The sequence below is a fragment of the Mytilus galloprovincialis genome, chromosome 8 (assembly GCF_965363235.1).
Source record: "Mytilus galloprovincialis chromosome 8, xbMytGall1.hap1.1, whole genome shotgun sequence".
Taxonomy (NCBI): domain Eukaryota; kingdom Metazoa; phylum Mollusca; class Bivalvia; order Mytilida; family Mytilidae; genus Mytilus; species Mytilus galloprovincialis.
Genome location: NC_134845.1, coordinates 39,391,771 through 39,405,952, shown reverse-complemented (window position 1 = coordinate 39,405,952; position 14,182 = coordinate 39,391,771). Strand labels below are relative to the sequence as shown.

Genomic DNA, 14,182 nt, shown 5'->3' with positions numbered 1-14,182 from the left:
TTAATTCAAATTGTATAATACTGTTTTGCCATTATCATATAATAAATATTTACAATGTATAACAAAATACAGCTTGTTGTTACGCACCATAATTGGCCGCTTCAGAATCCAAAGAATCATGGGTAATTTCATTGTACCAAAAATGAAAATAATGTAACGTCATTGGTTAAATTTCCATTGTTTGTGACATTTTTAACCAATCAGGACGTTTTGGTGTACACTTTTGAAAATATTACCCAAGATGCATTAGATTATGAAACGGCGAATTATCTGAAGTTCAGTATAGCTCAGTATAGAATAACAAATGTCATAGTCACATAATTATTCATACATTACAGTTTAATTTAGATTTATTTCGTACTTTCACCCATCTATAATGTTGGGTCGATGTTTATAAGGCACCAGAAAAACAACATGTTTTCGTTGTAACGCTTTATGAACACTTAGGTGCTGCAATAAATATTCAAAGAGCATATTTAAATACTTTTTTTTATCAAATGCTATAAAGGAAATGTAGGTCGTGGATCCCCTTTCTTCCTCGCAGCTTTTGGATTTGTCCTTAGGTATTCCCGTTTCCATTTCAAATAGGCATAAATTATAATAATGGCAAGAACAATGACTACTATCACTGCTGACACAACGACTCCTGTGATCCACACATAATCTGTAAAAACGAAATGAATTAATGACTTAAGGAAAACGAGTTTATATTTACATGCTGTACATTATGTCTAAATTCATTTTTATGTGTCATATACCAGGTTATGGAAGATGTCGCTTAAATATTAAACATGAACATTGAACAATATTGCTCTAAAACAATGCATTTGATTTCTGAAAATATATGAATACGTATTCTCAGAAATAGCTGTCATTATAACAGACAAACGTACTAAAAAATAATTGACAACGCGGTTATTATGATTTGTATGTAATCATTTCCATTAATGTTTCTATGTTCTATTATAAAGTTTCATCAGATAATAATCTTTTACAGTAGTTTGTCAATTTACATATATATATATCTTATATTGTGTGTTTTAAGTAAATTTATGAAAATCTAGAATAATACTGATGTATAAGTTTATGGTATCAATATCAGTTTTTAATGTATTGGTTGGTATACATAGAATTGGCTTATGACTTGTTATATTCATCTTTATTTCATTTATATGTTGTTTGATATTATAATTGTCTGTATTTGGATCACGCCTCTATTGTGCTCTTTCCAATAAAATATTGAATTGAATTATAAAGACGATATTCTTGAACTTGAATCATCTTTCATTGAACCAACTTATATGAATGTTCTTTCAATCTATATGTTTTTTGTTGTTTTATTGTGCATCTTTAAAACTTTAATAAGCAAGGGTCTACTGGATACTTATGCAGCAAATAAAGGTGTCTAAACGCGGTATGTCTATCGTATGTCGTACAATTTTGCGCCTGTCCCAAGTCAGGAGCCTCTGGCCTTTGTTAGTCTTGTATGATTTTAAATTTTAGTTTCTTGTGTATAATTCGGAGTTTAGTATGACGTCCATTATCACTTTACTATTATGCATATTTTAGGGGCCAGCTGAAGGACACCTACGGGTGCGGGAATTCTCGCTACATTGAAGACCCATTGGTTGCCTTCGGCTGTTGTTTGCTCTATGGTCGGGTGGTTGTCGCTTTGACATATTCACCATTTCCTTTCTCAATTTTAATTGATACATCACGCTCTAGCATGTGCAAATGAGAGGGGCGAAAGACGAATGAGGAACAGTTAAACTCATAAATCGAAAATACACTGACAACGCCATGGCTAAAAATAAAAAAAGACAAACAGACAAATAATAGTACAGAAAAAAACAACATAGAAAACTAAAGACTGAGCAGCACGAACTCCATCAAACACTGAGGGTGATCTCAGATTATAAATTAACTGTGATGTGTGCTCCCCAACAGAGCTACGAGGAAAAACGATCAAAATTAACACTATATAAGTTGCGTCTTAACTCACTGACTTGAGACATGATTTCGTGGTATTCAGAAAATAAGATAGGCATCAGACCTGTTACTTTACCAAATGTGATATATTCCCGATTGTTGCATTGTTGCATTCGTGCGAATTTTTTCCTTTATCTCGAAGTTCTTCATGAATTGATTGAATTTTAATATCGGCGGTCAAAAGTGAATGAGTGTCAGTAGTAAACAAATTTTGATCTGAAACAGTCATTTTGATCGATTTAGTCTATGTTCAGTAGCAGTTATTTACCTCTCAACATCAACGTCATAATGAATGTCTGAAAAGCTACCAAACAATATATCTAGACGCATTACCAAAACTGATGAATAAGAACATACAAAAATTGTCAAAATGAAAACGGTCTCGGGAGCATGACGATTTTGTGCAAATACTCCTTCTTCGTGTGCTAGTAGTAGAATATACACCAAGACTATATAAGCTAAGTGGCCAAATCATTGTGTTCTATGCAAAATACCAAATCAATCTCCAGTACAAAAATTAAACAAAAATCAAAGCAAAACAAATAAAACCAAACAACAAAATAAAACAAAGCATTCGGAACAAAATCTGCTTGTGCAAACACCTTACCTTTCATATGGGTAACCATGTTTATGTAACGGAACCTATCCAAAATGAAAACGTGCTATAATTCAAATTTCTTGAAGGCACTTTTTTATACTGTAAATAGTTTTATAAATGAAACAAGAATGTGTCCATAGTTCACGGATGCCCCACTCGCACTATCATTTTCCATGTTCAATGGACCGTGAAATGGGGGTCAAAATTCTAATTTGGCATTTAATATAGAAAGATCATATCATAGGGAACATGTGTACTTAGTTTCAAGTTGATTAGACTTCAACTTCATCAAAAACTACCTTGACCAAAAACTTTAACCTGAACTTCGCACTATCATTTTCTATGTTCAGTAGACCGTGAAATTGGGATCAAAACTGTAATTTGGCATAACAATTAGAAAGATCATATCTTGGGAACATGTATACTAAGCTTAAAGTTGAATGGATTTCAACTTCTTCAAAAACTACCTTTACCAAAAACTTTAACCTGAATCCTGGCGAACGGACGAACGAACGCACAGACAGACAGACGGACGGACAGACTAACGGACGTTCAGACCAGAAAACATAATGCCCCTCTACTATCGTAGATGGGGCATAAAAAAACTCCGTATTATGGTTTGTTGTGGAATGACGGAATGACGGAATTACGGAATTTCGGAAAGACAGACAAGGGTAAAACTATATGGCACCGACAACTTCGTTGCGGGGCCATAAAATTTGAAATAAAAAAATAAAGAAGTGTCATACTCAGGATAACGAGGTTAAAAGCAGTTACATTTGCTTTTAACTGGCTGTGTATCTGAATTGTATGGCAAGTTTGACAATTGGAATCTAGATTGACTACATTAAAATATTGAAATGAATAAAAACAAAAAGAAGAAAAATCAGCGTCCGGATCAAAAGAACATAAATCAAACATTTTTTATAATAATTTCTTATTTTTTTTAGCTCGACACCATACAGCTATGTCGTAGTTGAAGATACGACTAAGAAAGCTCAAAACGGTTAACATTCCAGCTGGAAGTCTTATCGCTCTCTATTAATTCGTTGGAGATCGGTCTGATGTCGTTCGGGTGTCTTTTATATGGGGGCTGGCTTTAGCTCCAACCAGTCAATACACCGACGTCCAGACTTCAAAGAAATGCCCCAAGCAGTTATCAAACATGTTGTTGCACGTCAGACCATTATTAGACAATGTGTTGAGGTGCAATCTCCTGGTGTTTTTTTTTTCTTGATATTTTTTTTTTCTTGTTTTGATGTTTACGCATCATTAGGAGTATTTTTCATATAAAACCATGTTTTAATATTTTTTAACATGATGGTGTTGGAAATTCTTCAAACAGGCATCAGTGGAAATTCTTTCTGTGTCGTCATATCAAGGCTTTAATCTTTTATATTTCGAAGACCAATCGAGTGCATCTTTGTCTTATATATCATTCACTGTAAAAAATCTTGAACTCTCTTTGAAAATTTGGAGACATCGCCAAACCAAACCTAGGTTGAAACTTAATCTTGGTTTCTATATACACAGTAAATGACAATGACAATATATATATATATGTACATAATTTAGTAATTTACTCATTAGCTAGGGAGAAAAAAACTTAACTTTTTTACAAAGTGGCGCAGATTTATATTTTTCTATAAAAATTCTATTTAGAATTAATATTGATTTTCCCCCTATTTCGAATCCTGTTTTTTTTTTTTTTTTTTTAATATAGTTTTTTTAATTATTTATTTACTTACCTCGGTCTGCAAATTGACCGAACGGTTCTGACATTGGATTACCAACCTAAAATAGAAGAAACTGATGTACAAAATTCGCAAAAATAACAAACATGTTGACGATAATCAATGGTTATGAAATGTAAAACGCATGAAACATTTATATCTGTTAAGTTCTTTCTCGTTCTTGGTATTTGAATAATACACTAGTAAAAAGAGGGACGAAAGATACCAGAGGGACAGTCAATCTCATAAATCGACAATAAACTGACAACGCCATGGCTAAAAATGAAAAGGACAAACAGTAAACTGTATCAACTGTACTGCACCAGATGAGTATTTCGACAATTATGACCTCTTCGGTGATGCTGGGGCAAACGCATTTGAAAATCCAAACCCTGAAACAAATGTTGAAGGACTGATCAACAAAAAAGACACAAAGTATAGCCAAAACCATACTGAGAATCAGAGCTCAGCATGAGGGAGAACTATTCCTTTATTGAAAGAGATGAGAAAGATACCAGAGCGACATTCAAACTCAAAGATCGAAAATAAACTGACAACGCAATGACTTAAACAAAACAAAAGGACAAACAGACAAATAAAAGTACAAATGACAAAACAAGAAAACTATAGACTAAGCAACACGAACCCCACCGAAAATGGGGGTGATATCAGGTGCTCCGGAATGGTAAGCAGATGTTTTAAAATGAATTCTAAAATTTTATAACAGTAAATTTCAATCACAACAATATTTGTATTTTCATAGCATTGTATTCATAGTATTGACTACTAGGCTGGAAAATGTCATGAGTATAAAAAGTACAATTTGTTCAACATTTATTTGAGATCAGAAATTATATTTAATATACAGTAATCAATACAATCTTTTGTTGTTAAGTTAAATTGAACTTGGGTTGAAAATTTGGTGCTGATGATTCTGTATTGAACTTATTCATTAAAATGTCACGAATTTATTGATTTATTCAATCTTCATTTGATCAAATAAAAACAACTATTAAACAAAACCCAGAATAGAGCAAATAAATAATCTGAATACCTTAATGTATACCATATACAAGCTAGTAAAGAGAATAAAAAGGTTTATGAGGCTTCAGACTTCTTGAGTAACACTAAATAAATGGAAAATTAAACAAATAAAAATTGCTTGAGCGGTTTATTTTCATAATATCCTTCAACCTCTTCTCAAAGTATGTGTGTCTCAGTTTCAAGCGGGTCCTTTAAGTCTGTAACGACATGTTGTATTTCTGAATGAACTTGAAATTGATAATAAATTCATGAAAAGAAGGCACAAACTTTGGTGGCTGCAGATTTTGGACGAGTATCATCCAAAATAGCACAAGAAAAACATGTTTATACAAAACCTTCGCCCTATTAAAGTAACACTATATATTAAACCGTATGAAATCCTTGCGAATGGTTTATTTTTCTCTAATTTCTCGATTGAAATAAAATCATGAAAATGTTTCCTCCTCTGAAATGATTACTCAGGGAGATAAGAGTGACAAACGAAAAATTTAAATCCCTCGAACTAGTTAGGCCTTTGAAATCAAGAAATTAAAATTTTCGAGAAAAATCCGGAACAGTATTGTCTTTTTGTTATAAGCTAGTTAATTTTGGAGATATCCGTAACTCGACTTTTATCTTGCTGACTCGTAAAATACTCTGAGTTCTTCCCTCTTCTTTTTACTGTAGCTTGTCTTTTCGTTATTAGTCTTGTTGGCAATGGTGAATATCATAAAGTAGATGTGGTGTAAATGCCAATGAGACTATTCTTCACAAAAGACCAAATAACTCAGAAATTAACAACTATAGGTCACCACACGGCCTTCAACCATGAGCAAATCCCATGTCGCATAGTCAGCTATTAAAGGCCCCAAATGACAAACGTAAAACAATTTAAACGAGAAAACTAACGGCCTAATTTTTGTACAAAAAAGGCTGTTTTTCGACTCATGAATGAGTTTTGATAATTCCTGACGTATGGGTATCTATTATGTCTACTTTTCTTGAGAAAAATCGGTAATCAAGATTTCAAAGGCAAGAATGACAACAAAAACACGGTTTAATATCGAATATAATGCAAACAATAAAAGTCAAACAATTATTGCAAGATAAAGTTATTGCAAAACTGTTTAATTAATTATTTAAAAGTTGCATAATATGAGCATTAAATTACATGACAGATAACCCCTTTATTCTTTAACCTAGAATACCCTGACTTGAACAAATATTTCTAAAACGGAAATCGAAATTACTTATTTGTTTGATATCCATTGGTTTATATACAATCAATTTGATATCCTATTAAAATGTCTGAAAAGTGTGGCAGTATGGTATTTTGTTCAATACATAGAACTTCGGGGTAACATTTTTACTTTTGACTGTTATGCTTGTCGGTATTAAATTTATGAAAGTGAAATAGTTGTACTTTAGGAAAATAATTAGATTAACTTTTGCAATGATTGGTTAAAAGTGTCAAAACTGAAATGTATTATCGGTCAAGCAAATAAAGTCTATACAATTTCATGAAAATCAATCCAGTCCTGTTGCATTAATTTTAATTACAAAGGCAAAGGGTCAAGCAGCTTAAAAGTTTCTTTAATCGTAACTCGGTAATGTTTGATATATTTTAAAACGCGAATTATACTCCAGCTGTATTGTTATAAGGGTTTAAACATATTTCATACAGAGTGTAAATAGAAAAACAACACATGAAAAAATTGACCATTTGTTGCAGGAGTTCACAGACTTCCTTTGAAAGGCAGATTTCTGACAATGTTTAAGCTTTCCCTTTGTGAATTCCTAACGTTCACAATTTCGACGTTTTTGAACAATCAATGCAAGAGTAACCACATTTCTTCGGAAATATACTACCATGGTTAGTTCGAATATGATAGTTTTTATTGGCATATATAGTTATCAAAGTGCGTTTTAAAACATATTCTGATTTGTTTATGCGACATATTTACAGTATTAAACATGGTTCAACCCACCATTTTGAACTGAAAATGTATTGTACTAAGTCAAGAATATGGTAGTTGTTATCAAATAATTCGTTTCTATGTATGTTGCCGTTTGTATTTGTTGCACTTGAGTGTTACTGTTGTTGCTTTGTTTTCCTCTTATATTTGATGTGTTTTCCCCGGTTTTAGTTTGAAACCCGGATGTGTTTTCTCTCAATCAATTTTTGACCTTAGAATACCGATATGTTCTACTGTTGCCTTTATTTATAGGGGATATTTAGTTTGGATGCAACCGTATTAAAACATTTCACCGGGAAGTGTATGTTCCGCTACCTTATATACTGTAGGTATAAAGGAATGGTGATTTCGATTGATGTGACCCAGTAGTACACCAACCGAACAGCAAGAGGTACGTCCAATTAGCTGTATGGAGTTAAAGAAACGTACGGTCTGATTGGTGGATGCCCAATTTAGGTCATATAAGAGGTTCGAACTCATGCTTCTGAGATATCGTGGCAACGTATCGCCTTTCACTATGCCTGACGTACTAGATCACCCGACCACGTAGACCACTCGATGAAAACAACGCTCAAACTTTTGCGTTGGATAAAAACCGCATGTTTATACGTGTGCATACAAAACAAGGTCGAACAGCAGGTGTTTCTATACCCTGCTGACTGCCATTGACGATTGTCAAATATACAGTTCACCAGATTAACAAAATGGATCTTAATAATTAATTTAATACCGAACAGAAAACAATAAACTTTCGCAAAAGATGCAAACATTAGTACACCATATCCGGATTTTGACAATTTTAATTTATAAGTTTTTTGTTTTATTCAATGTCTATATTATGATGATTGTATTATATGTATTACAAGTGGTGAGACTCTAATAAAATATTGAATCTCCAGTTATAATTGTTAAAAACAACATGCAGCTCTATGAGATATATGATTAAGGTATTACGATTGAGACACAGCGTATTAATCTAATTACAGGGATTGTGAAATTAAGTATGAGTTAAATAACAGCTGTACATGATGTTGCCAATTTTACAATGAAGTCAACAGGTCGACAACCAGAAAATTAAATATATTCTAAATTGACCAGGGACGTAATTAAAACTAAATCAAAACCGTCAGGATCAATACCTAAAGAAAGAAATAAGTTCAACTGAGTTACATACATTGTATGGTAAATCTGGGGTCGATTAACGAGAAGAAGAAAAATAAAGACCTAAACAAACTACATACATGCATATGGGACTTATCAAGTAAATGCGGGGGATTTTTACGTCATCAAAGTCGTGTATTAATATGGTCCGTTATGTTTTCAGAATCTCCTTTTGTTTTATTTCTCTGCCCTTATACATGTATTTAAATGTTATATTTACAATAAAATCTAACAATTAGTATTACTTTTAATTATTCAGAACAAATTCAGTATTTTTCACTTTTAATATTCCAGTAACTATATAAAATGATATATTAGCATCAATATGTCTTTAGGTGTTTTTGTAAAATAAATATAAGAACGATACCGTATTTAGTGGTGCATTATCTTACAATAATAAGCTTCAAATATTAATTAAAGTATTACAGCTCAAATATATCTCAGATCTAAAACTTAATCCGTCTTGCTGTTAGCTTTTGTTTTTGTTTTTGTTTTTTATTATGGATTCTTTTTTCTTATAAAAATTATTTAAGCCTGGTATCTGTGATGAGTATATTTACAACTACTGGGTTGATGCCACTGCTGGTGGAGTTTAAGTCACCGAGTGTATCTCCAGCCTAGTAGTCAGCACATCTGTGTTGACATGAGTTATCATTGATATGTTCATAATTATAGATTAACTGTTAACAACACTTTGAATTTTTGAAATACTAAGGCTTTTCTACCTCAGAAATGGATTACCTAAGCTGTATTTGTCAAAACTTTTAGGAATTTTTGGTCCTCAAAGCTCTTCAACTTCGTACTTTATCTTGCCTTTTTTATTTTTTTTAATTAGAGCGGCACTGGTGAGTCTTTTGTAGACGAAACGCGCGTCTGGTATGGGTATAGAATTACAATCTTGGTATCTATGATGAGTTTATTGATAATCTCAAGAGGAAAATATACAGAGAAACAATACCATTGAATAATTGTTTTGACTATTCGCATCATATACACTATGTAAGGGATTTCTGACCAAATGCATGATATCTTTCAGAAAGCCAGTTGCCGACAAACGTGCTCTATGATATTCGATATTTGCACTGTGTCGATGCAATTGCTGATGGACGTTTTTTCTCGAAGACATAAACAGTCTCGATAGACATTGCTTCGATACTACCATTTTTATCATATATCTATCTAAAATTAGCTATTGATAAATGGGAAATTAAGGTCCCAACTCTATCAGACAAAGTCGACCATGTAAATTATTTTCCTGTTACTTTTGGTCATAGCTTTTAATTTTTCTACGTTGTTATATATCCTATTCTTTCAAATATTTTGGTTTGAGCGACCGTCCCTAATAAAAGTACACCCATAAAAATACTTCGGATAGAAGAAAAAGTGTTACTTTTACTGGAAAAGTTAAAAGCAGAAAGACTTGTGTGTAAAATTTTAAAAGAATATTAAACAGTTGGATCTACACTTTATAGATATACTTCATACGTAAGTAATTGATTGACAAATATAAACAAATAGTTTACTGTTAAATGCAAACTAACTGACATTTTCGTTTGACTGTGGTATATAAAAACTTCAATAATTTTGTCAAGATAAGTATTTTCCAATCCAATTTCATTGAAATCCTTAGAACACCCGTTATCAACTTATACACTTAAAGAAAAGCCTTTGACCTCTAGTATTCAATTGACTACATAATGTATCACTAAAAAGAACAGACAGATACATTGTAGCTATAGAAGAGGGAAGTAATCATTTAGTCAGTTCTTGTTTTATCATGTTCAAGGTCCTATTTTTTATTTATAATTTCTTGTAATTATGCATTAATCATTACTAATGATATTTTCAGTTTATGGATAAAAAAGATAAATGATTTATCACAAAGTTAATTTCATACGGGAATTAATATCTACAAAGCAGGAAAAGCATAAAAAACATATACAAATATAATAGTTTTTCATGATTATTACATACAAATGTTGGAGTATTTTTGACAAAACTTAACTGACAAAAAAAACATACTTCCCACAAACATCTGTTTGAAAGTTTCTTAGATTGACAGTGTTTTAAAGGGTGTATTGTTTACTTTTCCTCTTCTTTTTTTTTTGGTGAATCCAACGAGAAATATTACTCGTCTAATCCTATAACGTTAAACTATATTTCTCAATCATAGAACAACTCTCCACGTGGGATTTACTCATTTTTTGAAGGTCGTACGTATGCCTATAATTGTTTACATCCCCTTTATTTGAACTCTGATGACTAGTGGTCTCACTTGTAATCATACCACATTTCCCTATTTTCATAAAAAGTTTAAAGCTATGCACCAGGGAGATATTCTACTAAATTTCAAAATATTATCATTGAAATTTTCATGACAGTACTGATGTAGTGAGCCGCTACCGAGCTGTTGACACCAGGTCCTTATGAACGCCAGTCTGCGAACAGAGATATTGACCAAGTGGTAAAAATAAAATGATACCAATAATATTTTTTGTTATTTGATTTTGCCATGTGATTATAGACTTTCCGAATTGATTTTCCGCTGATTTCAGTATTTTTGTGATTTTACTTTTTATATAAAGGCACATTGGTATAATTACTCCCAATATACCATAAGTTTTGACTTTAGTAAAGAATCTATTAAGCATTAAAGAAGAATAAACTTTAATCTATTTTTGGTGAATGTTTGCATAAAAGGACATATTAAATCCCGATGAAAGACAAATAATGTACTAGTAAACATTTCACCGCCAGTTTTGTGCTTGTCTGAAGTCAGTTGTTGTCTTTCAAGATTCGCCAGTCTATAGAAATTTTGTGTTTGTGTCGGTTCTTTATCAGTTTCTATAAAATTTCGTCATAACTCTTCTACACAGCTACTTTTGCATAGGTACTATTTCCGTACTAAAAAAATGCAGTACTAGAAATTTACTTTTAATATTTAGTACTATTTCTTTACTTTAAAACTATTGTAATATTTAGGTACTTGTATTTTACAGTACTTGATTTGTACTAAATATTTTTGTACAGAAATAATATAATATTCCATGTTTGAAAATCATAACTTAAAGAGATTTTAAATAGAAAAACTTTCAAAACGCTGAAAATGTAAAGGTAGTAACCAAAAATCTGTAGTACCTAAATTTCAAGTACAAATAAAGTACTGTAAAATACAGGTACCTAAATATTACAATAATTTTAGAGTAACAAAATAGTACTGAATATTAAAAGTAGATTTCCAGTACTACAAATCTTTAGTACAGAAATAGTACCTATGCAAAAGTAGCTGTGTAGACTCCGAATTATTTAGAGCTTGACATGTTGAATGAACACCACTATGTCGAAGCTTGTATATTGACGTAGGTGTCTTGGGTTTCCAACACGTCTTTCTATTCAATTGTAATAATTATCATATTGCCGGAACCAGAAACGCGAGTTGCGTTCCTCCATTTCATAAATGCATTGCCCAATGTACCTTCATTTTTGGGTTCGCCTGGTGTTTTAAATTTACTCAGAGAGTTTTGCAGTCTTAAATCCAGTTTACACAAACTGTATAAAATATCGGTATATTACTGTTCCGATATTTTCAGCTATGTTTTTGTATTGAAACAAAAGATTTAATATTGTCGTAATACAAAAAATATGTTATGAAGGATTAAATACATTGTAGTCATAAAATATGTAATAATCAAATATTTTTATAATTAAGACGGTAAAATACTTACAATTTGCAGTTTTAATCACAGCCATTAAACTATTACATGCAATCCATTGTACCGTGATTATAATCTATCTCGATGTTCAACTATTCATTTTAATATATCCCTGCAATTTGCACAATAAATATACTATTAAAATACCTAACACATAAAAAGTTTAAAACCCGTCGTGCACAAGGTTAGCGTTAAGATTGAAAGTCTATACTATATAATTAAAGTATTCATCCTTTTGAAAATAAGAACCTTCGTTTTTTAAATTCAAATAAGAGTTAAAATGTTTTCTTATACGAACTTTAAACATAAGTCTTTGTATATTTACAGCGGTGTATACATAATATATTAGACCAATCGACCGTTTCTGTTTTGTATAGTACAGTGTTGAGTATATTATTGTGTATTGACAGTTTTTATTTTGTAACAATGTAGGTATGTGCTTGTGTTGGTTACCCTAAATGCATTTAATCATTGACATTAAGTCAATAGTCCTATTGTTAAAGGAAGTTGAACATTTATATGATAAAATATTACAAATATTGACAGTCTGTTCAGATTTGTTCTCGGCCGTTTGGCACATACATGGTAATAATAACTAATGCTTGTTTTCTTTTCAGTTTGATGTCATTTTATATCATTGAAATCTTTGACTGACTTTATTTTGTACCATCAACATTATATAGCAATTTGCATTAAGATGGAGTTGTCTGTTTCCTCGCAATTGCGACATTTCCATTTTTGTCACAGTAGGTATAGTGCCTGGATGGGATTGTGTTTTTTGAGTGGATCGGTCCACCTTTTTTCGTGTGTAGACCGGACCTTTTTCTTCCAATTTCAAGTTTTTCTGTAAAATTTCTTCAAATGTGGGGATATTTATGTTCTGTGCCCGCATTTTCATTGATTTAACATTCGTAGGTATATTTAAAAAATGGCTTTATTTCACATTTGAAATTTCAATAAGCATTCCAAGGTTATATTAAACTTGTATAACATCAAATAATAAGTGGTTAATAAAAACCTTTTATCCCATCCTCCGATTTCACGTCTTATATTATAACAATAAATGTCTGTTTACTTGCATTTTGCATCATACTCACACGGGGGAAAAACACGGTCACACTCGATAAAACGGGATGCCAAACCGGACAATAGACCTATTTTGTTCATTTTAGTTTTCGATCATTTGATGCGTTAGTTTTTAAATTATTCGCTTGAAAAGTAATATTCTAGTTTGATCTCTCTTATTTTTTTATTGAGGATAATCAAGGTTGTCGATATTTTACGAAACTTTCCTTTGATCTTACTGACTGATACATGTAAGTACCGTTCTCATCAGAGTCGAGTGATATGAAAAAGTATCGCTAGAAACTAAGGAGGCACGTGGCGATGTCAATGAAATTGACATGAAATTGAAAACGTCTGCATAGGTAAAATAGCAATAAACAAATTATCAATGCTTTTTCACTTTCGCCGTATCGGACCAAGCGAGAAAATCAATCTCGTTGAGATGAGCAACGATAATCTATGAATAGCATAACAGTTAGGTTTAATCAATTTCAAATTACAGCGTAGTTTTGCAGTCTTCTTGGTTTGTTTCGTCTTTTTTCAATGTAAAATGTTCGGAACTCCACTGTTTTGTTTATTTTGAAATCATTTTGGTTTTTTTAACATGTGCAAGAATTTCCACCAGAAATGGCATAAAAAGTGTTCACTGACCTTTGGGTGTCATATTTGTACTGATCAATTGAAAACTGATTCGACAATCCTATAAATGTAAAATTTCCCCTTTTTAACTTATAAAATTCAACGTAGCTGTAGAGATATACTGTTAAAAGCAAGAATGTATATTAAAAACTACGGCAGTTCATTTAATGTCATTTATCTGTTCACATATATAAGTTGTCGACATACCTCGATATAAATATATTTCAACATTTCAATGAAGATTTATTTCTACATTATATCGCACTCTATCCAAAACCAATGACA

The 14,182-nt window shown here is 31.7% G+C and overlaps 1 long non-coding RNA gene across 1 annotated transcript; it reads right to left on the bottom strand.

Moving 5' to 3' along the window:
- Positions 1–23: 23 nt before the first annotated feature.
- On the bottom strand, positions 24–12,460 carry LOC143041906 (uncharacterized). Its single transcript, XR_012967832.1, has 3 exons — positions 12,206–12,460; positions 4,336–4,381; positions 24–664 (listed from the first exon to the last, which is right to left on the bottom strand). It is a non-coding gene; the product is annotated as an uncharacterized LOC143041906 (long non-coding RNA).
- Between the last annotated feature and the right edge of the window lie 1,722 nt (positions 12,461–14,182).